Source organism: Macaca fascicularis, chromosome 1, assembly GCF_037993035.2.
Source record: "Macaca fascicularis isolate 582-1 chromosome 1, T2T-MFA8v1.1".
NCBI classification, from domain to species: domain Eukaryota; kingdom Metazoa; phylum Chordata; class Mammalia; order Primates; family Cercopithecidae; genus Macaca; species Macaca fascicularis.
Genome location: NC_088375.1, coordinates 169,585,881 through 169,598,052, shown reverse-complemented (window position 1 = coordinate 169,598,052; position 12,172 = coordinate 169,585,881). Strand labels below are relative to the sequence as shown.

The 12,172-nt window shown below is 41.2% G+C and overlaps 1 pseudogene; it reads right to left on the bottom strand.

Moving 5' to 3' along the window:
• Positions 1 to 1,840: 1,840 nt before the first annotated feature.
• Positions 1,841 to 2,888, bottom strand: LOC102140193 (small ribosomal subunit protein bS21m-like; annotated as a pseudogene).
• Positions 2,889 to 12,172: the final 9,284 nt, after the last annotated feature.

Below are 12,172 nucleotides of genomic sequence, written 5' to 3'. Positions count from 1 at the left end.
ACCTGTAGTCCCAGCTACTCGGGAGGCTGAGGCAGGAGAATGGCGTGAACCCGGGAGGCGGAGCTTGCAGTGAGCTGAGATCCGGCCACTGCACTCCAGCCTGGGCGACAGAGCGAGACTCCGTCTCAAAAAAAAAAAAAAAAAAAAAAAAAAAGAAAACCCATCTCTACCAAAAATACAAAAATTAGGTGGGTATGGTGGTGAGTGCCTGTAATCCCAGCTATTCGGAGACCGAGGCAGGAGACTTGCTTGAACCCGGGAGGCAGAGGTTGTGGTGAGTAGAGATTCCGCCACTGCACTCCAGGCTGGGCAACAAAGGGAGACCCTATCTCAAAAATAAATAAATAAATAAATAAATAAATAAATAATAAGAAAGAAAGAAAATAAATAAATAAAAGCAAAGCAGGGTCCCCTGCTTAGCAGGGGTTTATGGTTTTGATGGGGGAAGCAAGGAAAGCAACAAGAACAGAGGGGAGCCCAGGAAATCATGGGTACACAGAGGTGGGACATTCTGCTTAGACTGCAGAGGGAGGTAACCAGGAAAGAATTCCAGGAAGTGTCACTCGAGTAGAGTCCTGAAAGATGAGCTTGGAGAAAACCCAAGCAGAGACGGAGAGAAAAGCTCCTGCCTAGACATGGAGACAAGAAAAAACACGGCACCTGCAGGAAGGGCAAGTCATTTGAAATACAGTGGTGGGAGGAAATGTTATTGCTATTGTGTGGTTTCTACACAAGTACATTAGGAGTTCAGAGAAAGGAGACATTTTTAACCCCAGTAATGATAATATCTTACATTTTTTATAGCACTTTACAGTCTGACAAGAGTCTCTACCTTATCTTATGGGTTTGACCATTTCATAGATAAGGCAAATGAGGGTCAGGAGGTCAAATGCCTTGGGCATAGCCTTACAGGAAGTGAGTGGCAAGGCTGAATCAAAAGCTCAGGGATTTTCCTTCCCAATTCAGAATGGGATGGAGTGTCAGAGGACTCTTGGCGAGATCAGCTGTGTTTTGTCCTAACTCTGTGCTCACAGAACCACACAAGGGGCCGCCTAGGGACGGGAGCGTCTCAGTTTAGGGGGTTCTACCAGACAGGAAGGAGCTAAAGATTAGAGACCCATGACAAGACCACAACATCTATCCAAGACATAACACCTCCTGGAGCCGTGAAAAGAGTTCTGGCCTCTGTGGAAGCGCTTATCTTCTAATTCATTCTGTTTCTATGTATTTATTTTATTTTTAGAGACAGGGTTTCGCTCTGTCATCCAGGCTGGAGTACAGTGGCATGATCCTAGCTCTCTCTAGTCTTGAACTCCTGGGCTCAAGAGATCCTCCCACCTCAGCCTCCCGAGCAGCTGGGACTACAGGTATGCACCAGTACCTCTGGCTAAGGTTTTTAAATTTTTTGTAAAGACAGGGTCTCACTATGTTGCCAAGGCTGGTCTTGAACTCCTGGCCTCAAGTGATCCTCCCACCTCAGCTTCTCAAACTGTTGAGATTACAGGCATGATCCACTATGCCCGGCCCTATTCTGTTTCTAATAAAAGGGCATTACTTGTCTCTGTACCCCATTTTCTTCATTTGCCAAATAGACACAATAGCAAGACCATTTCTGCCCTCCCTGTCTCTCAGGAAGGACATTTCATAACTCTGGGGAGCCCTGAACATTCAGGGATGGCCACTGGTGCTCTTTGCAGGGGTATCACGTCAGGGTTATAAAGGTGAGAGAAAGGTTTTTAAAGTGCAGGTGTTTCACAAATGCAAGACAATACTTTTATCTGTTTGGAATGGGCTGTACTTAGGAGCTGGGGAAGAGGAAAAGGGAACAGTTTCAAGCAGTTCTATTAGGTTGGTGCAAAAGTAATTGCAGTTTTGGCAATTACTTTAATGGCAAAAACTGAAATTACATTTACACCAATACTTCACTCCTCACCTTTATCCCTGTAGCAGGGGCTGCAGGTGGGCCCCCCATATTCCTTGACCTTAACTGCTTCCATGGTTGCCAGCCTGAATACTAATTGCCAGCACCTGGGTCTCTTTGCCTAGGGGTGTTCTCTGGATGCCAGTGATCACTATGCCTTCGCCTGCTGCAGGCTGGAAGCACCATGGGGCTAGCTCTCCCTGACAGTGGATCTCAATCATTGCCAAATGGGATTTGGTAGATAAGTACCCCGGCTCCTTCCTTTTTGTTTGTTTAGACTTTCGAACAATTTTTTGTAGTAAAATGTAAAATCTACCATCTTAACCATTTAAATGTACAGTTCAGTGGCATTAAGTACATTCACCTTTTTGTGTAACCACCACCACCAACCATCATCCATCTCCTGAACGTTTTCATCTTCCCAAACTGAAACTCTGTACTGTGAAACAATAACTCCTCATTGCCTCCTTCTCAGCCCCTGGCAAACACCATTCTACTCCTAGACTACTTTCAGACTCCGTTTCTTCTTCCATTTAATAAAAGAGAGTCCACTGCTGACCAATGGGATTGTTTCTATATGTGGAGGCCTTCTCGCAAACATATGATTGAGTCTTTTGTGGAGAACGGTAATAGGAAATGCGATTGTAAAAAGAAGAGAGAGACAAAACTGGATGAGAGTTTCATACTGGGTGTTGCATCCACAGGTCTCAGCAACCCTGCACGGGTCTGCCCAATTCTTGCGCATCAAAAGTTGATCTTGCGAGCCATTTCCATGTGTAGATCCACCAGCACCTTTCGTAGCTTTCCCCTGTCGCCGGCAGCATGGCTTCTCATAGTACTGCCGAGGCTTAGTGCCCTCAGTCAGCCTATCCATAGTGAGGATTCTGCTTGGGGTCCTGTATGCACCTTCCATGTTCCTTTCCCGTACCATCACAGTCCTGGCAATGAACTTCAGATGTTTTGCCATGACCTTGGATTTAACTCTCCGCTCTGCAGGACCTGGTGTGTTCAGTACCTAGCTGACCCGAAGGCTTCTCCTCTTTCCTCTTTTGTGGGGGTAACTACACGGGTTCCTGGAGTTCTCCAACAGAATTAAGCTCTGGTTGCCTCTAGTGATGACTTGCTTGGTAACACAATTTTTACTGGTATCTGTTCCTTCCCTACCTTACTTCTCCACTGTTCTACCAGCATTTCCTGGGGTCACTTCCCAAATAAACAACTTGCACTCCGTTGCTTGTCTCATGGTTTGCTTCTGGGGAAACCCAAACCAGGATGACCCCTCCCTGAGTTGTATGCTGCTTTCAACATTGTGGAAGGGGTTGGAGAGGAAAACTGGGGGGAGACTCAGAAAAATAATGTATTTATTCATTCATACTTTCTACACCCAGCAAATACTTATTAAGCATCTATTTCATGCCAAGCACTGTGCTAGGTACTGGCTAGAATCCCCATCTCTTAGGACCTTGAGGAATCCCCCATCACTTGAATCCTAGCTCACAGACGCTCGCCCCATCTCTGTGGATTGCAGATGGGAGTGTTATTAGAGGAGACTTCATGTGAAGAAGGTGGGGCCCCGAAAAAAGGAGGAAAAAATAGAAGTTCTGCGAATGTGTGGAAGGGAAATGGACAAGAGGAAATAATGGTCAGTGGGGAGAATGAAATTCACAAATGAAAGGAGCACAGGCCGGGCTCGGTGGCTCAAGCCTGTAATCCCAGCACTTTGGGAGGCCGAGACGGGCGGATCACCAGGTCAGGAGATCAAGACCATCCTGGCTAACACGGTGAAACCCCGTCTCTACTAAAAAATACACAAAAACTAGCCGGGCGAGGTGGCGGGTGCGTGTAGTCCCAGCTACTTGGGAGGGTGAGGCAGGAGAATGGCGTAAACCCGGGAGGCGGAGCTTGCAGTGAGCTGAGATCCGGCCACTGCACTCCAGCCTGGGCGACAGAGCGAGACTCGGTCTCAAAAAAAAAAAAAAAAAAAAAAAAAAAAAGAAAGAAAGGAGCACAGGCATACCTGTGTTCTTGGGGAGCCCCTGAGTCTTGGGTGATCAACTGTCAGAGCAGAAAAGAGCCTTAGAGGCCACAAGTAACTCCCCTTCATTTTACTTCTGGAAAACTGAGGACCAAAGACAAAATCATTTCGTCGACCCCTTGTGCAGTGAGTGCTTTTCTCTTGAGGGAAATAAGACAGTATCGGTCTTTCTTAAACTTTTTCATTATTGCTGCCTGTCCAGGAACCTTTTTAGACATTTTTCCTAATCACTTCCTCTAATGAAATGTTAATACCACAGATACATTGTATCTCTGTTGTGTGGTATAGATAGATTGTTTGTGTGCTATATCTATTAAAAAGTAAGATATTTTTCCAACCCCTGAGAACTACATTTGCCCTCTTGGGCGTGATATTACCCCTGTCGAGAATGTGTGAACTAGAGAGGCCAAATGTGGCCAGGTTACTGAGGCCTTAATAGTTAGACAGAGAAACTGAATTTAGTAGAGTAAGCAATAAGGAGCCATAGTAGGTTCCTGAGCAAGAGCATGTGGTGAGGAAAAATGTGAAGAGCCTACTCCACATAGTAGTATCTACCAAACACTACGTGCCAGCTACTCTGTTAGCACCACAGAAATCACGGAGGACAAGGCAGACATGGCTCTCCTATGTCCTTACGGGCTACGGGGAAACATACAATGCTAAATATTTGGACCAATAATTATTCGTTAGAGTTTTAATAAATGCTACAACCACATTTATTATGAACTTTATTATTTTAATTAAAAACTTTATTTGTACAAATTTATGAAGTACATGTGAAATTTTGTTACATATATATAATGCGTGGTGATCCAGTCGGAGGCATTTAGAGTATCCATCACCTGAGTACAATACATTTGTGTTAATTGTAGTCACCCTATTCTGCTATTAAACATAGGATTTATTCCTTCTCTCCAACTTATGTTTGTACCCTTTAATCCACTTTTCATTCTCTCCCACTGCCCCCACTCACACTTCCCAGTCTCTGTTATCTGTCTTGCTACTCTCTACCACCCAGTGATCAAATTTTTTAGCTTCCACATATAAGTGAGAATATGTGATATTTGTCTTTTTGTGCCTGGCTTATGTCATTTAAGAAACCTCCAGTTCCATCCATGTTGCTGCAAATGGTATGATTTCATTCTTTTTTAATGACCAAATAGTATTCAATTGTGTATATATATATATATCATATTCTCTATATCCATTTATCCACTGATAGACACAAGTTGATTGCACATTTTTACTATTGTAAATAGTACTGCATGAGATCACACCACTGCACTCCAGCCTGGGCAAGAGAGCCAGACTCTGTCTCAAAAAAAAAAAAGTGCTGCAATAAACGTATGAGTGCAGATATCCCTTTGATACCTTTATTTCTTTTCTTTTGGTAAAGTAATGAAATTGCCAGGTCAAATGCTAATTCTATTTCTAGTTTTTCTAGAAATATCCATACTGTTTTCCATAGTGGTTATACTAATTTACATTGCCATCAACAGTGTATAAGTTCTCTTTGCTCCGCACCAGCATCCTCACCAACATCTGTTATTTTTGTCTTTTCACAACAGTTATTCTGGCCTGGATAAGATGGTATCTCATTATGGTTTTGATTTTCATTTTTCTGATGATTAATGTATTAGTGCGTTCTCACATTGCTATGAAGAAATACCCAAGACTGGGTAATTTATAAAGGAAAGAGGTTTAATTGACTCACAGTTCTGCATTGCTGGGGAGACCTCAATAAACTTATAATTATGGCAGAAGGCAGAGGAGAAGTAGATACCTTCCTCACAGGGCAGAAGGACAGAGTGAGGGCAAGCAGGGGAAATACCAGCTGCTTATAAAACCACCAGATCTCGTGAGACTCATTCATTATCACGAGAACAGCATGAGGGAAATGGCCCCCTATGATCCAATTAACTCCCTTGACACATGGGGACAATGGAATTTACAATTCAAGGTGAGATTTGGGTGAGCACACAGAGCCAAATCATATCAATTAGTGAAGTTTCACATTTTTTCATATACCTGTTGCCCATTAGTATGTCTTCTTTTGAGAAATGTCTATTCATGTCCTTTACTCACTTTTTAATAGAATTATTCACTGTTGTTGTTGTTGTTGCTGTTTCCTGTTGTTTGAATTCCTTGTTTATTCTGGATGTTACTCTCCTGTCAGATGAATAATTTGCAAATACCTTTTTCCATTCAACAAGATGTCTCTTCACTCTGTTGATTATTTATTTTGCTGTGCAGAAGCCTTTTTATTTAATTAAGTCCCATTTGTGTATTTTGGTTTTGTTGCCTGTGCTTTTGAAGTCTTAGTCATAAATTCTTTGCCCAGACCAAAGTGCAATAGAGTTTTCCCTGGGTTTTCTTTCTTGTGTTGTTATAGTTTTGAGTCTTAAAAATTTAACCTTTTAATCCATTTTTGACTTGATTTTTTCTAGATGGTGAAGGATAAGGGTCCAGTTTTTTTTTGTTTTTGTTTTTGTTTTGTTTTGCATGCGGCTATCCAATTATCTCAGCACCACTTATTGAAGCAGGTATCCTTTCCCTACTGTAAGTTTGTGTCAGCTCTGCTGAGGATTAGTTGGTTGTAAGTATGTGGCTTTATTTTGGGATTCTGTATTCTGTCCCATTGGTCTATGTGTCTATAGTTAGCCATACTATGCTGTTTTGGTTACTATAGCCTTGTAATATATTTTGAAATCAGAAAATGTGACTTCAAGTCATGTTCTTTTTGCACAGGATTGCTTTGGTTATTTGGACTCTTTTTGGGTTTCATGTGATTTTTAAGATTTTTTCTACTTCTGTAAAGAATAATGTTGGTATTTTTCTAGGGATTAATTTGAATCTGTAGATTGCTTTGGACAATATGAATATTATAACAAGATTAACTCTTCCAATCCATAAGCATGGGATGGTTTTCCATTTATTTGTGTCCTTTTTACTTTCTTTCATCAGTGTTTTACGGTTTTCCTTGCAGATCTTTCACCTCCTTGTTTAAATTTATTCCTAGATATTTTAATTGTTTGATAGCTATTATACTATACGTGGGATTGCCTTCTTGATTTTTTTTTTTTGGCTAGATCATTATTGGTATATAGAAATGGTTGTAATTTGTATACATTAATTTTGCATCCTGCAACTTTACTGAATTTATTTATCAGAACTAAGAGTTTTTGGTGGGGTCTTTAGGTTTTTCTACAAATAAAATAATGTCATCAGCAAAGAGGCACCATTTGAATTCCTCTTTTCCAATCTGGACACCTTTTTTTTCTTTCTCTTGCCTAATGGCTCTAGCTGGGACTTCTAGTACTATATTGAATGAGAGTGGTAAAAGTGGGCATCCTTGTCTTGTTCTGGTTCTTAGAGGAAAGGCTTTCAATTTTTCCCCACTCAGTATAATGTTAGCTGCGGCTTTGTCATATATGACCTTTATTATTTTGAGATATGTTCCTTCTATGCTTAGTTTGTTGAGAGTTTTTATCATGAAGGGATGTTGAATTTTAGCAAATGCTTTTTCTCTATCTATTGAGATGATCATATGTTTTTTGTCTTTCATCAAGTTGATGTGATGTACCATGTTTATTGATTTGTGTATGTTGAACCATTATTATATCCCTGGTATAAATCTCACCTAATTGTTTTATACTATCTATTTAAAAAATTAATAAATGGATTTTTTTTAAAAACACGGGGTCTTGCTCCATTGCCCAGACTGAGGAGCAGTAGTGTGATCTTGGTACACTGCAGCCAGGACCTTTTGGGCTCAAGTAATCCTCCTACCTCGGCTTCCTGAGTAGCTAAGACTACAGATGGTTCACACCACCACGCCTGCCTAATTTTTGTATTTTTTGTGGAGACAGGGACTTGCTTGGTTGCCCAAGCAATCCTGCCTTGGCCTCCTGTATTATCTTTGTAATGTGTTGTTGGACTTGGTTTCCTAGTATTTTTTTGGAGACTTTTATATCTATGATCATCAGGGATATTGGTCTGCAGTTTTCTTTTGTGATATCCTTGCCTGGTTTTGTTATCAGGGTGATACTGGTCTTGAAGAATGACTTAGGAAGTATTCTCAATTTTTTTGGAATAGTTTCAGGAAGATCGTTATTAGCTCTTCTTTGTACATTCAGTAGAATTCACCTGTGAATCCGTCTGGTCCTGGGCTGTTCTTTGTTGGGAGACTTTTTATTACAGATTCAATCTCTCTACTCATCGGTCTCTTCTAGGTTTTTATTTCTTCCTGATTAAATCTTGGTAGGTTGTATGTTTCCAGGAATTTATCCATTTCCTCTAGGTTTTCCAGTTTGTCAGTGTCTATTTGTTCATAATAGTCTCCGAAGAGCTTTTGTATTTCCGTGGCATCAGTTGCAATAACTCCTTTTTCATTTCTGATTTTGTTTTTCAGGACTTCTCTTCTTGGTTAGTCTAGCTAGTGATTTATCAATTTTGTTTATCTTTTTGAATAACCAACTTCTTGTTTTGTTTATCTTTTTTTTTTTTTTTTTTTGAAACAGGGTCTCACTCTGTCACCCAGGCTGGAATGCAGTGGAGTGATCAAAGGTCACTGCAACCTCCTGGGATCAAACGATCATTCTGCCTCAACCTCCTGAGTGGCTAGGACTACAGGTACATGCCACCATGACTACCTTATTTATTTTCTTCTGATAATGTTTGGTTTGGTTTGTATTTGCTTTTCTAATTCCTTGAAGTACCTTGTTAGATTGTTAATTTGTAATTTTTCTTTTTTGGCCAGATGTGGTGGCTCATGCCTGTAATCCCAGCACTTTGGGAGACCGAGACAGGAGGATCACTTGAGGCCAGGAGTTCGAGACCAGCCTGGCCAACATGGTGAAACCCCATTTCTATTAAAAATACAAAAATTAGCCAGGCATGATAGTGTGTGCCTGTAGTCTCAACTATTTGGGAGGCTGAGGAAGGAGAATCACTTGAACCCGGGAGGCAGAGGTTGCAGTGAGCCAAGATCTCGCCGCCACAGTACTTCAGCCTGGGTGACAGAGCAAGATTCTATCTCAAAAAAAAAAAAAAAAAAAAAGAAAGAAAGAAAGAAAAGAAAAAAAAAAAAAAAGCCCCCTCTTAGTGCAGCTTTTGCTTTTGCTGTATCCTGCAGGTTTTGGTATGTTGTAACTCCATTTTCACTTATTTTAAGAAATTTTTTATTTCCTTCCTGATTTCTTCATCGACCCACTTATCATTCAGGAGCTTATTGCTTAATCTCCACGTTTTTGTATAGTTTTCACAGTTTCTCTTGGTATTGATTTCTTATTTTATTCCATTGTAGTCTGAGAGGATGCTTGATATTATTTTGATTTTTAGAAATTTGGTTGAGAGGCCAGGTGTGGTGGCTCACGCCTGTAATTCCAGCACTTTGGGAGGCTGAGGCAGGCAGATCACCTGAGGTCAGGAGTTTGAGATCGGCCTGGCCAACATAGTGAAACCCCGTCTCTATTAAAAATACAAAAATTAGCCGGGTGTGGTGGCACGTACCTGTGGTCCCAGCTACTTGGGAGGCTGGGGCAGGAGAATCACTTGAACCCGGGAGATGGAGGTTGCAGTGAGCCAGATTCACCACTGTACTTCAGCCTGGGTGACAGAGCGAGACTCCATCTCAAAAAAAAAGAAAAAGAAAATTGGTTGAGACTTGTTTTGTGGCCTAACATATGGTCTATCCTGGAGAATCTTCCATGTACTGAGGAAAAGAATGTATATTCTGGCCAGGCGTGGTGGCTCATACCTCTAATCCAGCACTTTGGGAGGCCAGGGCAGGTGGATCACTTGAGGTCAGGAGTTCGAGACCAGCATGGCCAACATAGTGAAGCCCCATCTCTACAAAAAATACAAAAATTAACTGGGCACGGTGGTGTGCACCTGTAATTCCAGCTACTTGGAAGACTGAAACATGAGAATTTCTTGAACCCAGGAGCTGGAGGTTGCAGTAGGCCAAGATCATGTCACTGCACTCCAGCCTGGGTGACAAAGTGAGACTCTCTCTCAAAAAACTAAGCTAAACTAAAATAATAATGTATATTATGCAGTTGTTAGAATGTTCTGTAAATTTCTATTAGGTCCATTTGGTCTAAAGTCCAGTTTACATCCAATGTTTCTTTCCTTCTTTTCTGTCTGGATGATCTAATGCTGAGAGTGAGGTCTTAAAGTTCCTGTCTATTATTGTATTGCAGTCTATCTCTCTCTTTTTAGATCTAGTATTATTTGCTTTCTGGTGCTCCAGAGTTGGGAGCATATATATTTAGAATTGTTATTTCCTCTTCCTGGAATGATCCCTTAATCATTATATAATGACTTTCTTTGTCTCTCTTTTTTTTTTTTTTAAACTGCTTTTGACTTAGTCTGTTTTGTTTTGTTTTTTGTTTTTTGAGACAGGGTCTCACCCTGTCACCCAGGCTAAAGTGCTGTGTCACAATCTCCATCTCTAGGGCTCAAACAGTCCTCCCACCTAAGCCTCCCAAATAGCTGGGACTACAGATGCGCACCACCATGACTGGGTAATTTTTGACTTTTTTGTAGAGACAAGGTCTTACTGTGTTGCCTAGGTTGGTCTTGAACTCCTGGGCTCAAGTGATTCTCTCACTTTGGCCTCCCGAAGTGCTGGGGTTAAAAGTGTGAGCCACTGTGTCTGGCCTAAAGTCTGTTTTGTCTCATATAAGTGTAGCTATTCCTGCTCACTTTTGGTTTTCATTTGCATGGAATATATTTTTCCATCCCATTACTTTCAGCCTGTATGTGTCTTTACTGACAAAGTGAGTTTCTTTTTTTTTTAATATATAGTCTTGCTCTGTCACTCAGGTTGGAGCGCAGTGGTGCGATCTTGGCTCACTGCAACCTCTGCCTCCTGGGTTCAAGTAATTCTCATGCCTCAGCCTCCTAAGTAGATGGGATTACAGGAGCATGCTACCATGCTGGGCTAATTTTTGTATTTTTAGTGGATACGGGGTTTTGCCAAGTTGGCCAGGCTAGTCTTGAACTCTTTACCTCAGGTGATCCACCCACCATGGCCTCCAAAGTGCTGGGATTACAAAGTGAGTTTTTTGTAAGCAGCATATTGTTAAATCCTATATTATTACTATTATTATTTTAATCCATTTAGCTATTCTGTATTTTTTAAGTGGAGAATTTCACCTATTTATGTTTAAGGCTATTATTGATATATGAGGCTTTGTTCTTGTCATATTGTTAATTGTTTTCTGGCTATTTTATATATTCTTTGTTCCTTTCTTTCTCTCTTACTGTTTCTTGTGTGCTTTGGTGGCTATCTGTACGGATACCATTTGAGCTTTTTCTCTTCCTCCTTTGTGTGATTGCTTTACCAGTGAGTTTTATACTTTTGTATGTTTTCATGATGGTAAATGTCATCCTTTTACTTTCAGGTTTGGGACTCCCTTGAGCATTTCTTATGGGGCCAGTGTACCAATAAAGAATATCCTTAGGCCAGGTGCAGTGGCTCATGCCTGTAATCTCAACACTTTCAGAGGCCAAGGTGGGAGGATCCCTTGAGCCCAGGAGTTTGAGACTAGCCTGGGCAACAAAGCCAAACCCCATCTCTACAAAACATTTAAAAGTTAACCGAACTTGTTGGTGTGTATCTGTGGTCTCAGCTACTTGAGAGGCTGAGGCAGAAGGATCACTTGAGCCTGGGAGGTTGAGGCTACAGTGAGCTATAATCATGCCACTGTACTCCAAACTGGGCAATAGAGTGAGACCCTGCCTCAAACAACCAACCAAAACCCTCAGCATTTGTTTGTCTGAGAAAGACTTTATTTCTCCTTCATTAATGAAAAATAATTTTTCTGGATATAGTATCCTTGGCTGACAGGCTTTTTTTTTTACTTTCAGCACTTTGAATATATCATCTCATTCTCTTCTGGCCTATAAGGTTTCTGCTCTGAAACTTATTGTTAAGCAGCCAGGGCAACATACTGAGACCTATCTCTACTAAAAATTAAGAAATTAGCCAGGTGTGAAAAGCCAGAGTTCAGGAGTTTGAGACCAGCCTGAGCAACATAGTAAGACCTCATCTTTACTACTAATAATTTTTTACAAATAGGCTGGCATGTCCAGGTGTAGTGGCTCACTCCCGTAATCCCAGCACTTTGGTGGGATTACATGTAGTAACTAGAACTACATGCCTGTAGTTCTAGATACTTGGGAGGATCGCTTGAGACTGGCAGGCCAAG